At 41.7% G+C, this 19,041-nt stretch overlaps 1 protein-coding gene across 1 annotated transcript in view; it reads right to left on the minus strand.

Moving 5' to 3' along the window:
• Window positions 1-19,041, minus strand: part of LOC306708239 (nucleolar protein 4-like) — a gene marked incomplete at both ends in the record, with an annotated part of 123,456 nt that overhangs the window by 66,419 nt on the left and 37,996 nt on the right. The window lies entirely within an intron of this gene.

Here is a 19,041-nt window from a genome sequence, read left to right on the forward strand (position 1 = left end):
ATGGTACATGCTGTTTTGTTTATGTGACTGAGCTGGGTTGCAATTAATTTAAAGCTAAATAAACCATGTAGTACAAAGATAACTAAAGGCTCAATGAGTAGGATTTTCCTAAAAACAATGTAAAGACAAAAACTAGAAAGGTGCACTCAGTAGAGTGCAGATGTCTGTCAGGTCTGTCTGCAAAGACCACTGCTGTATCGTGTGATTGAACTGAACACAACCCTTAATTGCTTAACACCCCCCCCCCCCCCCCCCCCCCCCCCCCCCCCCCCCCCCCCCCCCCCCCCCCGTCTTGATAGAAATGCATTGTAAAACACACTTCATTTAAACTCAAAAACAAGCTGCAAAGTATGCAGTCAATCAGCAAGAAGTTGTTGTAAAAGACCAGCAATACAATCTAACTTAAAAGGTCCTGCTGTGTACTGGTAGTTTTGTTTACTCTTAGCCAGACACACAGTCCAAAACAGTAAAAGTGAGCAAACTGTGTGTGTGTGTCTCTGGGCGGCGTTATCACAAGTGGCCCCTACTGGCTGGGGTCCAGGTTAAGAGAAGTGAGTGAGGATTCAGTGGGCCGTCATCAACAGCAATAATAGGTGTTTTGAGAAAGTGTGAATCACTGCAATAACGAGGGGTAATTGAGCATGCAGCCATAACCGGCCACCCAAAACATTATGCATCATGCTGCAGGAGAATCAGGAGGAGCTGGAGATCATCTGGCAAAAAGACACAGAGGTGCACACTCAGTCACGGATGCCGGCATGGACACACGCACAAATTGTTTGTGATTGCATGATTCTCCTGGAGACAATAATCCCTCTAACCCATCACCTATGATCCACCAGAAGTGCGTATCTGCAGCTAGAGTTGTTCCGAGACCAGGAGTATAAAGACACAGATACTGCCTAAAATACTCTACACGCATCTGATATCATCTTATCTTATCATATCATTTATCAGCTCACTTATGCTACACAGGAGCAACTACTGCACTGCACATGTGGAAACTAGTAGTACACTAGTACTAAACACCTGTGGTTAAATATCGATTTTTGAGCATTGTGTCCATGAAATGTTGTGTTTATAAACTGCAATCGACATATCCTACTCATTGCGCTATTACAACTCCACTGAACAATATTTACAAACTGACATCACATACGAGTCCGATGAAGGTTGCTGGTACTGCCGATACCACTGAGAACTAGCTGCACTGCCATACAAAAGCTACCGAGCGGTCTCAGCTAATCATTGACTTACAAAGTGGGACAAGGGAGTGGGAAACTGCTGTAAAGTCTTAAATCAACACTAAATCAACGGTTTTTTCATAAAAGGCAAGTGTGGAGAACAGAGTGCAACTCGCCTCAAAGATTCTATGCTTTCTAATTTGACAGAGTGGGTCAGCTGTCCGTCAACTGGAAATTCCAACACTCCGTCATCATTGGATCAGTCGTTTGCTTGAGCAATCAGAAAATAAGTCAGTCAGCCACAGAATAAGTCAGCCAGTCAGGTCTGCCCTTCCCAAGAAGCCAGCAGGGGCATGGATACCAGAGATTAGTGGAGTGTCCAACACTCTGAGCTCCACTTAATCCAGTCAGTCACAAATCTGCCCCAAGCATGACGATTAACCCCTTTCCCCCTCCAGGAAGCAATCCTAGCGATACACAGCCTGGATTAGTACCGGCAAAGGTCACTGCTGGACCAAGCTAGTTTCACCCTGCATAACAGATATGCAACACCGCTGAGCTGCTGTCAGTCACCACAATCTGAAACACTACTTTGAAACCAACAACAACAAGTCAACATGTGCACTAATGTACAGCAATGCTTGATAAAATGGAAATCTGCATCAAATCTGTGTCCTCACTGCTGTATATTTCCAACATGGTACTGCAGTTCATTAAAACACTTTCTCTTCTCGTTACTCGCTCCACAACCATGACAGTTGAGAGTGAAGGGCATGACATACGACAAAGGTCCCCCTGCAGAGAGTGGAACAGTTTGACATCTGTAACGCTTCAAATACGTCAGTCTTTATTTTTGATAAACTTACATTAAACTAATCTAAGGGCAGAATTTAGACTGGCCTAACACTACAGACCAGTCTAAAATATCTTTGTGAAACCGACCCCAGAGCTATAAGACTGACATTCATCAGATGGACAGAAACCAGACTAAAATGAGTGCTCAAGTTGCTACTGTGAATGTGTGTAAATAGGCGGCTGTACTGTTTGCTAACACGTTAGCCGTAACAACTTTAGTAAGTGATCAAATGTGAGGCTCCTGTGGCCATCAGCTGGTTTTGGAGTTCCTCTGCACCCCTAAAGTGAATTCATTACCTTTAACCAAAAATGTTTTTGTGCTTAATTTGCTTAAGAAAGTATCAGAGTTCTCAAGGCTGCTTTCTCCAGCACAACCAAACTTAAAGGTGCATTCACACGAGGGCTGTGTCTCAATAATTTTGACTACTCCTTCAGCTGACATAATCCTGTTAGTGGCCTGATCCACTTCAGCATGAACAGTTCAAGAGCTCTAGAGGGCAAAACTCAACAAACCTTAAAAAGGTTGTTATTGTATCATCACTTCACCAAATCCTCGAATAAATATTCAACCCATCTCTCTCTGTTGCTGGAGCATCTACCACTCACCTCCACTGTGTGTCGTTTATTGTCCAGGCAACTAGACTGCTTCCAGACTTCAAGATCGGCAATAATCAGCACTCACCAGATTGCGTTGTCCATCTCTACTACAGCCAGGCTCCCTCGTGACCAAGGCGGGCTATCACTTTATACTATTAGAAGGCGGAAGAAGAGAGGGTGAGGAGCGGCGGTTCGGAGTTCAGATCCAGCTGTATTGTATATCTGATCTCTGCAGGGACTCTCTGGTTCCAGTGGTTGAGCACTGAGCACACACGGCAGCATGGCCGCCAGGCAGCACGAGTCTACCACAGACAGCCGAGGTAATTACATGGGAAAGCTGCTTGTGTAACCCACTATAAAATAACATACGCGGCGCTTTATGATTGTTGTATGCTGAGGATGTTGTAGTTGGAGAGCTTTAGTTTGGGTTATCTGGCGGTAGGCGACCACTATCATGCCGTGAAAAGCAGTTTTCTCGGTCAGCTCTTCACTATACTGTTTACTACCAAAGTTCAAACAGTTTTAGTTATTGCACTTTAGAGTTTACGTGTTTGCGTCTGGTTTGAGATGGGCGGGGCTTAGCTGGGAAGAACGTGATGTCACGAGAACCGATGCGTCGGCACCAGGACGATGCCACAATTCTAGAAACACTAGAACTATATTCTACCGTACCGCAGGAACCATGGGTACCAGGGATGCAGTTCTTCCGGCCCTGATGCAGGAAGCATATATGCCTGCAAGTGTCCCAGTCAGTCATTACATGACAAAGGTCGAGGGAGAACGCCTACCAGCACAGAGGAACAACAACACAATGAAAATGGCGACAAGTGCAACTGCAACAGAGACATGAGCACACTCACACAAAACGGTGAAACAATGAAGTCAGTTGAACAGGGAGATATTCTTTACAGGTTCTTCACACAGAGCTGCTGAATGGTTTTATCCTCTGAGAGTTTGCTGTGAACTCTTAAAAGACTTTAACCCTTTGAACACTTAAACAAAACCCCGCCTCTTTCAACACAACCACCCACATCTGCCTGAAGGTTCAGGTTTTGTTGAGCGTCTCTTCAACAAATAAAATGAAACCTTGAGAGGAAGAAAGGAATACAAACTGTGCAGGCGAAATAAAGAAACCACAGGGAGCTTTGAAAACATGCTTAACTAAGGGAGGGGGGGGGGGGATATCACAAAAATATAAACAAATAAAGTCCTTTGATCCACAACATTTCATTCACAATAGTGATGAAATCCTAACACAACGTGGATTCAAGCTCTGTTGATCTGCAATCAACCTAAAAAAGGGTTCACATTCACAAGTGTTTATCTTGACCTCTCCTAGTTTTATGGTTCCAATATAAAAGGTACAGAGAGCTACACATTGCCACAGGCAACACTAATCAAACACTGAGTGTGCACACAATAGGCTGAGCTGATCAAGCACGGAGTACAAGTGAACCACCCGCCAGGCAAAGGCAGACTTTCACAGCAGAAAGGTGTCAAATGTCGTGACATTATCACCATGATTTATCAAACACAGACTGATAATAACTGTCATAGCGAGGTCTTAATTACAGGAAGCATTAATGTAAAACTACCTTTCAAGAAAATGAGTTTGTCCCATTAATAGCCCAATGTAGGCAGCAAGGTAGTCCAACATTTAGAGCACTTCAAATTATCTACAATCGCTTTGTATGGTGGACAGTTTCGGATCCACTCTTCTCTGTCATGAGGCTCAATATGCAGTGTTTATGGCTGAATAGTCAACAATAATAGCAGCAATGCAGCCGTTAGCTTGACCAAGGGGGAAACTAGCGCAATGTTGCATTTTAGTTCTGCTTCGATACAGACTTTTTACAAACAAACCAAGAGGAGTAAACATGAAGTTATGCAGACTGACGGGTAACTCGTTATTTGGACAGTTTTGGTGATTGTCATCCTGCATCATCAGCACAGAAGTGTATGCAGCACTTTAATGGGTCTGATTTATGTTCTTATAAATAACTGACTTATGCATTATCAGACTGCAGATCGAGGGCACGTTATGATTGTAGACTAGCAGGTAGAGACAGGGCTGTACAAAGGCTCCCAGATGACTGGTGAGAATGTCAAGCAGCGCAGAGATGCGCATGAGGCGTCATATACAGTAATGCTTCGGGGCTTATTACTGTTTGATCGCCATCACACACTTTTTATATTATATATATATATATATATATTAAATAAGAATTATATAACTGACAGAGTACGCGGAGCTGTATACAAGCGCAGACGTTTTAACAGCTTTTGGCCTATTAATCAGGGGAAATACCTGTGCCGACGTGCTGATGTGTTGATTTGCATAAATAGTTTATATACATGGCCTTCTACAGATAGAATTCTAAGATCGCTTCCTTCAGGATCATCGATGGATTTATTAGTAGTTTAGCTTGTGATATCACGCTTAAATCACATATCTGCTATCATAAAAACCTGTGGTTGGTTTATTTGCTTTCACTCCACAAAGGAACAAACCACAGACTCACCTTTTCAGGAGGTCTCGGTTCGGATGTTCGGTCCACACCAGGGTTCAATTGACCAGCCCGAACCAACTATACTAACGGAGCAAACGGACCCAAACCAAACAGGTGAGGTGTGTTTACACTGAACCCTTAGACTGATCAGTATGCTTCAAATGAGACTCAAGACATACAAGTTCAACATGACCATACCAAACCAAAGCAACAGACAACAGAAACTACACAGCTGTTTTCGGTATCTTAAAGACCACGATAAAGATGAATTCAGCGCTCTGCTCCTGCTTCGTGGGCTGCCATCCACTCCTGTATAATTACCACCTAAAGAGAGCTCAGGTGAAGTCTGTCGTTTTGCTGGTGACTCATCTGCAGGGGAGTAAAAATATAAACTTTTGATCTTTAGTCTTTATTTGCCTCTTACACACCAGCTTTAGCTTCGACATCTTTGGTCTCTCTGATAACAAAAATAAACTGTTAAAATGTGCGAAGGATAAAAAAAAAAGGGGGAAATTGAGATAAATGATGGTATTTATCGAATCTGTCTGGTTGTTTTTAAGTGTCGAACACACATCAATAGTCTGACACCAGATAAGAAGCAGTGGGAAATGTACATACTGTATATATATATATGCAGAGTGACATGTAGAGTCGACCATCTCCCTGTACTGTCTGACAGAAGCACTCATTTATCCCTCTGTGATGTGCGTTACCATGTACTAATGTCATCATATTAGTCATGAATGTCCCTCTGACAATTTCACAGAGAAGAAGTCCTCCTGCATTTAAAGGTCTTGGAAAGTAGAGTGTTTCCGCTTGTGACCCCATCGTCGCAGGGAAATGTTGACAGAGTGGATTTAAGATGGATATCATACAAATGTCACATAGTTCAAATGCAAATACGACAACACTGCAGCCAGCAGTTTTCTGCGGAGGCATTGCACAAAAGGCTACATCAGAAGATATGCTGCCTCTGGAAGCACGTCGAGGTGTTTGAATCGAGTGCGAGACAGCATGAACGGACATAGAGAACTACATAAGTGAGAGAAAAATAAAAAAAACTGACAAGGAAAAATAAAGATCCACGGGTTTATCCGGAAAGAGGTTGAGAGGGCAGAAAGGTACAAGACCGAAAATGAGCATTGTGGAGCATTACATGTTACATTCAGGGAGCACTCAGAACATATTTAACTTTTTTCAGACCAACGTTGTGTTGAAACAGTTTGTTGATCTTCAACCATTTTAATATTTGATTCATCACTTAAGTAATAACATTTGCTGTTTCCAGCTTCAAACACGAGAATTTGCTGTTTTTCTCTGTTTTGCATCATCATGTAAATTGAATCCTTTTTGATTTCTGTCAAAACAAGCAATCTGGAGACGTAACTCTGGGAACATGTGATCGGTATTTATTATTTCTTAATGATTCCTCCAATATTCAGAAAAGAAACAGATAGAACTATAGGGCTGAGAATTAGCTGAAGAAACAATGTGTTCATGTAATCAATGATTCATTAAGGATTCTTTATGCCAAACATCCTGTTTCAGCTTCTCCGAGGTCAGGATTCGCTTATTTATTATTTTTTTTCCCGCTGTTTGGACAAAACAAGATATTTGAAGACATCACCGTGACTCTGGGAAACTGTGACAGGTTTGCAGAGTTGATAATGTTTGAGAATTAAATAATTATTAGTTGCAGCCCCAGGTGTCTGACCCTCATGAAGTCTAACAAACACACAAACAAAACAGGGATGATATCAACCAAATGGAAAAATACACAATACAGGAAAAGACGGAAAGAAAGAACAAACATCTACAAAGAGCCTTCCCAAGGTCCGGCAGACAGAGACTCCAGAAACAGGAGGGACCCAACCCACCCACAAGGGAGATGAAGAGGTTGAAGAGGGTTAGGGGGATTAGAAGGAAGGCTATCCTTCCTCCTCTGCGCTCATGGCATGCTCATGGCCAGGTCAGGGGGGAAACTGGAGTTATTTTGGAGCAGAGAGGAGCAAGGAGAGGCTGTTATAGTCCTACTGTCCCGGGGGGGGGGGGGGGGGGGGGGGGGGTAATCTGTGAATACCTTAACCCATGAGACGCTAGACAATAACAGCAAATGCCTGTCAATATGAGGCCTGTTGAAGCTTACGATTTCTGTGGTACAATACAAATACAATACGACTGCGACTAACAATTCATTTCAAAGTCTTTTAATCTATTTTGTCAAAAAACACAATTCCTAGATGTCCAAGATGACGTCTTTAAATTCCTGGTTTCGTCCGACCAACACCCAAAACCATACAATGATCTGGAAAGTGCCGGCTAACTGCTTTCAAATACACAACACCACACAACGGTCGTGTTTCCATTCAATTGTCTTTTGAACCGTTTTGAAACGTTTCTGATGCCTTTATCCATTACTGTGACCAGGAAGCAGAAGAGAAATACCAATCAATTACAATCTGATCAATATGTACTGCACATTAAACTGATTCAAAAACCTGTCAACAAACTGCCACAAGAAAAACTATACTCTTCTTCTGATGGTGACAAATTATACAGCAACTTTTGAAAACAACCAGGAGCAACTTTTGAAAAACTGACAGTTTGCCACGGAAACATGAGCTCTGAATAGTGTACTTGATGCTGTAAGCAGATCTGTGCGTTGCTTAAAGAGTCTGTCCTTCAGCTGGAGGACCTCGGCTCGAGCCCCTCTGATAGAAAGCCTCTGCCCCTGCTGAAGGGCCCTTGTGCAAGGCACTGTATTCTTAGACGCTCCAAGGCTGCTGTTCAGAATCCAGAGTCCATCTCTGACCGCTGACCTTCTTGTGGAGGGTCTCTCATTGACATCAGCGGACAATCATGAAACACCTTAAGCCGTGTGGACTTCATATTTTCAGCTGTGTGGCGCAGTGCTATGAAAGCAACTGTACTTATCACACAGTGAGAGAAATCTTCATTGTGTGCACCAGGATGAGTCCCACGCTGCTGCCTTCTCATTACCTCCAATTCTGATGCTTTCAGCACAGCTGGGACCCATAAAAACGCTTCCATATCAAACGAACAACAATACAAAGGGCAACAAACAGACGCATGTTTAGTAGCAGTGTGTCGGAACTGTGATCAATTAATAATACTAGAAATATAATTTAACTGGTTTCACAATCCACTAAAATACACTATGACAGGATTAGAAATATTCATGTAATAGTGTTAACATGCACTTGATTTTCTGCCCCTTTAAGTCGATTAAGCAAGAGTTTAGTTGGGTTATTTTATTATTTTGTATTCTCTCTTTATGATGAAGGGGCTATTAGGTCCTTACTGGACAATAACACACATAAGCACTATGTTAGAAGAACCTGAGCCAGACTGCATTCATGGAAGGACAAAAACAGATTGGATTAAATCCGAAAAGTTATAAATATGAAGAAATTCAATTAATCAAATTGTGTTATTGTTTGTCAAAATCTCTGTTTAATAATGTTTTTGTCTCTGATGTGCCATATGCTGCCCTCCACCACCACACGTCATAATGGTCCATTCAAAGAAGAGGCCACTGTTTCAATGCTTGGCACGCGCTACCGATTGTTCCTCACTGTGGGCGGGTGCTTGGTGATTCCGCATCAACCACCCACCAACTCCTCCATCCATCCACACACACAATTAGACGTAAACACACGCGCACGCTCTTCACTCAATCACGCACAGCCATACACCACGCGCGCAGCAACTGAACAATGTGCGTCTGTCAGGAGCACGCTGGCCTACTGCACTCTGCATTACACCAGGAACACGGCCATGAATGATAATGATAATCACATAATGTGTCGCAGGACGGACCGACTCACAGCAGCACGAGTGTGAGGAGCAGGTTCGCTGTCTGAACGAGCCGCATGCGGTGTGGCGCGGAGCCCACTGCCCTCCACTAACAGCCGGTGCGAGAGGAATGACAACAACACAATACAACTTACTGACGCGCTCCAGCCGGCGACTAACCGAATGCAAAGTGTGTGACCGAGGCAAAAATAAACGGGTTTTCTGTATCACTGTTATTTCGCTCGCATCGACAGTTGATCAGCGCGCATGTCAATAGAGCATCAAGCAGCTCGATGTGATATGACCGCAGAGCTCTGCAGGCAGCCTCTCACCAGCATACATGAAGAACAAAATAAATAATAAAAAACACGCAGAAAACGCCTCTTACCTTCACTTCTGCAGGATTACAAACATGAAAGTCGACCCACGTCTTGTTTTCGCTGTTTTGGTTTAATTGTTTATTCACTCGCCTCCAGTTTTTGTTCTTTAGTGTTTATGTGACACGGACAATATAACCTGCTATTCGTATGAAGGGAGGGAGTGAGAGCACACAACAGGACCCTCAAGACTCGACCGGAGGGGGGCGGTGCCAGAGAGAGAGAGAGAGAGAGCGAGAGAGAGAGAGAAAGAGCGAGAGAGAGACAGAGAGAGAGAGAGAGATTATTAAGTACACCTAGTTAAAAGTAATGCAGTCAATAAGCATTAGATATTAGAATAGCATCATTGCACAAATAGTTGATACCGCTTGTATTGTAATTTTGATTTATACTTGTACACTCAAACATGTTTTCATGCTTTAATGTTCAATATGCAGCATTTTTTCTCATACTGGCTGTCTGTGTTCACCATAAAATATGGACATTGTGAAGAGCACTGTGAAGCACTAATGGGTGGCTATGGCAGTCGCCATCTTGGTTACAATTAACTTCCATGAACTGAAAACACACAGTGAAAGGGTTAAAATCCTAAATGGAAAACATGGACAACTCCCAGACTGGACAATCACAAGGTAACCACACCCTGACGTGTACCCTGCTTTATTGTCTATTTTACCCTAAATTGGACCATAATTTACAAAATGAAAATCATGCTATGTTGAAAAAAGACTTTTCAATCTACCGATTGAGATAAACTCATGTTGACAATGTTTCCTGATAAATCAGGGGAGAAGTAGGGTCATTTTCTCATTGACTTCTGCGTAATCTGACTTCTTTTTGCAACCAGAGGAGTCGCCCCCTGCTGGCCATTTGAAAGATGGCTAATTTCAGGCACTTTCGCATTGGCTTCACTTTTCAGACCTGGAGGGGGCTCCCCGGTGTGCCCTCATCCATAAAGTAGCAACAAGCACTGGGAGGCAATCACAAGACCCGGATAATAACATGACAGATGAAACATATTGAAAACACGAGATGAGATTGCACCAAAAGGTTTTAGCACCCACTTGTAATTATATATTTATTACATTTTTACCTTTCACTATGCACCTGTACTTATTTCTTTTCTTGAGCTGCTGCAACACCCACATTTACCTTATGACGATCAATAAATGCTTATCTTGTTATACTGAGAGATGTTTCTGCTATTTTGTCCACCCTTTATATCAATGACAGTAGGCTAAACAACAGAAACACCTCTCTGTAAGTCACAAAATGATCACACAGTTGTGGCAAAACTCTGTAACAGTTTAAACACAACTGAACATAATAACCTTCAGGACTGTTTTATTAGACTGCATTAGGTTTAGGTACAGTAGGTGCATCGAATAAATCTATTTGAAATTATAGAAATGGATTAAATCTGCTCTCCTCCCTTTAGTTATCTGTCATCAGAGAATTCGGGGCAGATTTCATTATTACCCACAATACAAATTAGTCAACTAGATGATTTCAATTCAAATACATAATTAGTAATTAAGTACTGCTGATACTTAATTAACTTAATTCGCTTTAGATCATTTCTAGTTATCTCTCCCACATTTTCAGTGGCCCTGCAGTCAAAAATCCAACATGTTGCGTAAATATAATTACTTTGGTTGAAGAGAGTCTCCAGAACAAACTACGGGGTATTCTTCTGTTCTGACAGATGCTGTTGTCTGTGGTGTTTCTACATTATGTGGAAGTATTAGTTTTTTGCAGAGATAATAAATCCTGGCGGATGTCCACAAAGGTGGCAATTGCGCTGAAAGAAAAAGCTTTACAGACTCAAAACCAACTTGCAAAAAACGACTAGCAGCTGTGACTTCAGACTAAAATAAAAGCCTCAGTGCATCTCAAATATGAATTCAGTATATTGAAAAGCTGCTGGAGATGTTGCTTTAATATGTTTCTTAAACAAACACAAAGCTGTCACAGACACTTCAGGAACAGACTTACATTATGAAGTATTGAGGTATTGAGTATATGAGGTATTACATTCTTTTGCACACTGACCTTTACACTAGATCACTCATATAAAAAGTGTTTAAATACACACCAACCACTTTATATATGAGCATGATATATATATATGTGTGTGTGTGCGCGTGACAGAGCAGCCCTCTCATACATCTCCATGACGAACCTGCCACCTGTAGGCAGAGAGTGAAACTGCAGTGTAATCAGTCATGCATGCCCATGCACAGGAGGGGGTGCTGAGGGAATTGCAGCGCTGCGTGTGTGTTGATGAGGATGCTCAACACTTCCTGCAACACGGAAGACACTGAAACGGACGCGCGGAAAAAAGACTGAAAACTCTCAAAAAGAGCTGAACTTCAACTGGTTTCAACTTTCAATGGACATGTCAAGCTGTCATTAGTTTGTTAACGCGTTATAATAACCATCATAAAAAAATTACTATTTATTACTAATGCTATAGTTTACATTATTGTATAACTAGATTGTGTAATATGAAATAATTAGTTTACAAATGATATATTGTATGTAGACGATAAGAGAAACAATTACATTCCGAATAAATTAGTAAACTATTAATAAACAGTTTGTTTCAGACATTATAACATTTAATATACTATATTGAGTGTTTGTTAATGATTACCAAATGATTTGTAAAACATCTAAAAATATTTTGTAGAGCATTACTGATGTTTGTTGAAAGATTTAACTCGGTGAGAGTGGGAAATAATATCAATATATAGCAGATTTATAGTATTTTTAAGGGGACTTTTTATCATAGGCATATTTGGTCGTTGATCAGGAACGACGGTGGTTAAAAGATGTAACTAAGTGGACAAGAATATATAATTTTATTTGATCAGTTTTGTTTTTTATTTTTGTTCTCTTGTTTCAACAGAGATCAGTTGAGATTATGTCACTAGTATAGTTGTCAGTGTTTATGTCATGTTGTACAAGTTTCAAGGGGCTTTCCATCCCTCTGTACGGTTAGCTTTGTGTTGGTTTCAGTGCACTCTCTCTCATCTAACAGTTTCGGGGGAAGATTTAAGTCTTATTTAGTCTCCCCCGTGCAGACCTCAGGGGTGTGAGGGAAACCGTGCTGTGACGTGAGGCTTTCACCATACTTCACATACAATATGCTGTGCACTTAAAAACCATCAAGGGGATTTTGCTTTCAGGTCTGTTTCCATGGCATTTCTACTTTATTGGACAGTATACACTGGAGAGGGTCGGGGCAGATGGTGAGAGGATAAGACCTGATAAAGGTCATGCCCCTGGTGCAAACCCACTCAGAGGGCTTCAAGACCCACCAGCACTTTGTGTGTGATCTTTGTATCAGCTAAAAGCTCTGCACCCGATGTATTTAGGGTCTTTAGAATGTATTCATGCAATCACACAGACATCGTGAGGAACCAACAAGACGTAACAAGACAAACTATCGACTCTTAAACTCTCACCTGCTTGAAACATGTATCTTTTTGAGCAAGTTTAGACTAGTGTCTATAAAGTACTTTAGATTAGGTTCATCATTTACACCCATTTTTAAACATAATATTTTCGCAATTATGTATTTCAGTTTAAACCCCTTCTCCTAGAATTTATGTCTATACAGTACACAAAAATTGCTAGAAATGTAATAAATAAACAAACATTATCTGCAGTATGTGAAGAGGTCATGTTGATGTTATGTCAAAGACGTCTATAATTGTGTTGCAGAGACATCTACTGAAGTTAGCATGCTAACCAGCTGGCCCTAGCCCCTCCTGTCTTGTAATACTACTTGTAGCTTGAGAGGCAAGAGTGAGTCACTGTAGCGTCCAACATGAGAGGACGAAGAAGTAGAGCTTCCTGTGGACTTGTCAATAATTCATCCATGGTCCGTGTCTGTTTATTCAATTAAATCCAAAGTAATAGAAACAAAAAGCAACTTGTGTTTTTTCGTTTTTGTCCTCCACCATGGGACCACTTTGCTAGATGAGAGGGGGCGGCGGCCCCGGGAGATTGGTCTTTAGCAGTAAGCTATAGCAAGTAGCATCTAGCGCAAACCAAACAAAAAATGGCCAGGCGTCACAGTGGGCTGTGGCGAGCGGCAGCGTTGGGTCTCACCTGTGCAACGGCTGCAACAAAAAGTTTCCTGATCCGGAGGGAGTCAGGGCTGCCCCCTGACACTGGGGTTTGCAATGGTTGACTTTGTGTTACTACAGCCCCGTTAACTCGAGGTCCGTCTCTCTCTCTCAGCAGAGAAATAATGTACTCGTTTCTGTCACTTTGGATGTAATCCAGTAATCAAACAATTAAAAACAGTACACTAACTGTGCAGCCCCAGGTAAGTGGCACAGTAAACACAAAGATGGCTAAAGCAACCTATAGGCCGACGCCCATGGGAGAATTACCAAGCAGGCCAACCGGACTCAGAGGGCCCCCAAAGACAGAGCTTCTGTGTGAAGTCACTGTTATTAACTTTGCATTTCTTGTTGCATCGTCAAAGGGATGCATTTGTTGCCTGTATCTGCCTCTCCATCATCATAACACCGGTGGCACAATGCATACATGTTCCCCTATCACCCATAATGATGTAGAAGAGGCTACAGAGCGGCTAAACTCCTCCACTTGCTCTCTTGACCCAGATCCAACACAATTATTTAAATGTGCATTGTACTGTCTGTCATGTATTGAATATTGTAAACAGTTCTTTACAATCAGGGGTCTTCTTCTCTTCCCTCTGGAGTGCTCTGTCTGTGACCACAATCTGTGTGTGTACTAATCAAGCTTCAGGATAACCACGGCACTGAAACAGCTCTCATAAAAGCAGTCAATGGTTTAAAGATACGCATGCTGCAAACAAAACTCCCATCTTAGTATTACTAGAGATTATTGCAGCCTTTGACACTGTTGGTTCCATCGTACAGACGCACAATATATCTTACCATTCATATGCTGAGGATACCCTGTCATATATTTCACTGTCACATGACAACCTCAGCCCTGTTAATGAGCTTGTCAACTGTATCAGTGACACTGGACATAGAGACGGTTGCTGACTTTGTTAATCCCGGCGCTCCCGCACCTTTCATGGCTTTTGTAGTCATTTTGTGGAGCCAAGCAAAAGGGGAGTTTTTCAAATTGAACTGTGAACTGGCAGAGTTACTATGTTTTTTAAATGCTATTCAAATTAAATTATATTTTGGGCAGACATGTTACTTTTACTTTTGTGTTTTTCCTCTATATGTTTTTATGCACAAATACCAGGAGAGTGAAATAAAGGCCTTGCAGAGTGAATCATGGAGTTGTGTTGAATTGACTTGACGCATGTGAGATGGGAGCTATAAAGGTGTTTAGCACAAACAAACTTTGGTTATTCAAAGCTCATCTGGCTCAAACACGGAATTTAACTATCTGCCACACGGATGTGTTCGTGTGTGAGGCCTCTTGATTTCTAAGGAACTCCCCCGACATCCTGATATAAGAAAAGTCTGAAATATTTCACAGATGGTTAAGGAAGTTTCTATGCTTTGCACTGAACGTCACGTTTCCCAACAAATCAGACAGAATTGAGTCCCGGGACCTAACTAAAGTTTACCTATACAGACCCTAATACAGCTGACGTCATCAGAATTTCTACAGGATCACGTCCGTGTTTCAGTTTCCGCCAAATGCATCAGTGGTTTCTCATAGTAACTTAAGTAAATGGTTGTGCATAGATAATAAACACAATGAGACAAGATCGGTCAGCACATTAGCAAAGAAAAGGGTCTATAGAGATTGGAAAAAGTAAACATGATCCCAGGTCAGCTTATATTTTTCAGACTACCAACTGTGGACAAAAAGGTTTTGGTCACTTCTTCAAGGCTGTTCCACCGACAAGCCTTTTATCTCCTAATGTATGATTCTTTTCTTCTGCCGTCTTTTAGTAATTATAATAGACCAACCCCCAACCTATCTCCCCTCTGTACACACACACACACACACACACCCCTCCTCCAAAAAATAATGAAATGTCTTTCCTCCGGAGGTAGCTGAAATAATGGGCAGAGAGAGAGAGAGAGGGGGAGACCATAAACGATAATGAACCACCCCATTCTCCTTTTTTTAATTCCTTCTCTGATTCCTCCCCCCCCCCCCCTCCTCCCCCTTGCATCCCACCATCATCTACAAATTTTCTAATTTTTTATTTTCACCCTGGCCAAAAACATCCACCCACTACTATCCACATTCATTTTCACTCCTCTTCCTCCTCCTCTCCATCTTCCTCCTTCCCTCCGCCAGACAGGGCCACCGCCCTGCCACCTCGCTCTCCTCCTCCCCCTCTTGTCTCCTCTCCTCTCACTCCTCACCCATTTCTACACTGTCTGCAGTAGCAGTCCCCCCCCCCCCCACCCCCCTGCCAAGCATCCTGGGTAATTTCCTCCTCTTATTGAATTGGGACGGGGGGCGGATGGAGGGAAAGATAAAGGGATGGGCAGATGAACGGAGGCTTGGGATGAGTGCTAATGGAGCCAGTGGAGGATTCACACATTACAAATATGCAGCACATCCTCCTCTCTTCTTCTTCTTCTTCTTCCTCTTTCCTGTGGTTCATGTTCTCTCTTGAGAAAATGTACAGATGCCCTTCTCTGCCTATTTCTCTTCTCTTCTCTCTCAGACCTTCTTTTCACAGAATGCTATGCTATTGAACTATCCTGCACTCACACTGAACCTAATGTTCCCTCATCCTTTATGTTATTTCTATAGGTGAATGAGTCATTGTTCCTCTATTCCTGTCTTTACTTTTGCTCCCCTGGGCTGAACGCTATAATCATTATGCTGCACAGTCTGATCCTGACACACACACACACACACACACACACACAAACAAACAAATTAATATACACATTCCCTGCTACAACTTCCCCTTAACTCGAGTGACAGGATTGGAAAAGACATACATAGTACATGTGAGTATTTTGGTGGAGGTGGATGAGGTTGGAAGTTGAAAGAACAGCACAAATGATCAACTTATCGAACGTTTACTTCAGAAATCAGCAGAAACTGAGCACTCTTTTACACATTTACACTTTTTAGTAGAGCTCGGAATCAAACCCTCAACCGATGTAGCAGGCTGAAAAACCTGTGGTGAAAGTACATTTCCTTCGCGCAATTTTATTTATTTTAAAAAGCTCTCATGCCGTTTCAAAAGTGTTACCATGACAGACGTGAATCCTCTAAGCGACCTAACGATTTGACCCGAGGTGAAAGATGCTGAATATTGGCACGCAGCCTCGGCCGATGGAGGAGTCGTATTGATCAAGATCCAACATCAGCCAGTCATCTGTCGGCTGAATACAGCACCAACACATCTTACTTATCATTCGCTGGCTGCTCCTGATGCAAATCAACACAATAACACAGACATTTAATTCAGCTTATGTTAAAACATTGAACATCTGAGACACATCGCTGATCCTAGATCTTTAGTTCCTTTATCCTTAAACTACAAGCAACGATTAGAGGTACGTTAAAAGGTCAAACTCGCAGCGCTTTGACAAACTTGAACTTTTCTTCCCGTCGATGATAATGTCACATGGAGAAAAGTATGGAGGAGACACGAGAGAAGAAAAGGGTTACAGTTTTCTCTTTAACAATGCTCCGCTTTAAATGAAAACACACATTGCTGGATTGTAACACGGGTGATAATGAGAACCGTGTCGATATGTCACTGTGAACTAATTGGAACGGCTTTGACGGGGTGTCTCCAAACAAACCAGGACAACTGCAGGTGTGATGGCGTGTGTGTGTGTGTGTGTCTTGGAGAGACAGACAGACAGACAGACAGACAGATTGCCATTCCAGTGTAAATTGGCACTTCAGTGTCTCTCTCTCCGTAGCTAATTAACTCGACGCTCAGGGGCCTGGCTTAATTGGAATGAGCTCAACCCTCTGCTCGCCCACCCGTTATCTAGACACACACACACACACACACACACAGACAGGGAATATGACTGACAGCTAGTGTGTGGCACTGATAGTCACAATGGTACAGGGTGGAGTCGTGGTGACAGTGTGAGAACAATATGGAATATACCAATCATGACCCCCCCCCCGCCCCCCACACACACACACACACACACACACACAGAGACACAGATCTGCATAAGTACCAAGCCAAGAGGAAGACGCTGAGGAAGCTGGTCTTCCTCACCACCTCACAACTCCTCCAGCTTTAGACTTCCAGGCGATGGATGGTAGAAAACATCTGTTTTTTCTCCTCATGTACTACCTGACATCTCTAGCTGTTCTAGCAATTAAGACTCTTGTCCGCCTGGAGCAAAGGAGGAAGTACTGTGACGTTATTACAGAACCCCAAAGTCCCCTCAAGGGGAGGTCTGTGTGGATGGATGTGTCAACAAAACTAAAGTCAACAAAATCTATGACTAAATATGTTCGTCAATGACATTTTCCCATGACTAAAATGAGGCAATGACGAGACGACACAGATGTCATTAAACACTAACTGTGACTAATATCAACATGCAATACTGCTGACGAAAAATAAAAACATCACCAAAAACTATTTCTTCTTATTTTCTGTTGGTTTTGTCATCCTGTAATATAATGTCTTCATACGATAAAACACTTCTAAGGACAAACAACACGTATTGGTTGAAATGATGATGCACCTTGACTTGTTAATCCAAGTTAAAACCCGTGGATATTTGGTGTGAACATAATGGCATTGGGGTAGTTGTTTATGATAAATTAAGATAAGTTAATTGTTTGTGTAATGGAGAAGTAAGATCATGTAAGTGTGTACTTCTTCCAACTCTTTTTTGGATATGTAATATTTATTTGTATTGTTTATTTATGTTGTTTATGAGAATTTTTATATTGAGAGTTTGCACTATGTTTACTGTTCATTTTCCTCGTTATTCTTGCTTTTTTATTTGATTTATTTTTAATTATTTGTTACATGTTCAAAATAGATACAAATAAAACCAATTGTTGATAGTGTTAAAACAATGATCAATAATTAGTCAATTAACATTACATTTTTTCTAATCAAGTCATTTTTCAAGTTATTTATCAAACAGCACCAGAGAATATTGTATTTTATCGTTGTACAATGGTTTGGACTGTTGCTCGGGCTAAACAAGATTTCTAAAAGACATGAACTTTTGTTCGACTAAATTTATTAATTTATAAAATAATTGGAAAATAATTGATAAAAAAGTAGTGCCGTCCTTGTAATTCTGTATCCACCAGAAACCTTTTTGATTCTGAGGAATTAAAAAATGTTTTTCCAACAGATCATCCTACTTTTCAAACCATTTTCTCAGATCATTTGTTCACATCTTTTGAATCTAGCATAAGCAGAATATACACAAACAACACTGTCTCATACTTAATAAGAAGAAAATGGTTTTGGTCCACCGACCTTCATGACTGGCAGACTGAAAAACCCATCTTTTTTTCTCATTAGTGTTTTAATTGCAAGACTGTGTGTGGGAGTTTTCTTCCCAGCAAGGCATTAGTGGGCCTCCTGGTTTCCTCCTACACGCCTGTATTCAATGCTCGAGTGTACAAAACAACCTGCTGCTTTGTCAAGATTTACTGTATGATCTCACAAGGAAGTTCCTGTGGTCTCAGGGTGCACAGAAACAGAAACATTCTGTCTGACAGCACAGACAGAAACTCAGAAACAACCGTGGCGCT

Source organism: Pholis gunnellus (assembly GCF_910591455.1).
Source record: "Pholis gunnellus genome assembly, chromosome: 2".
NCBI lineage: Eukaryota > Metazoa > Chordata > Actinopteri > Perciformes > Pholidae > Pholis > Pholis gunnellus.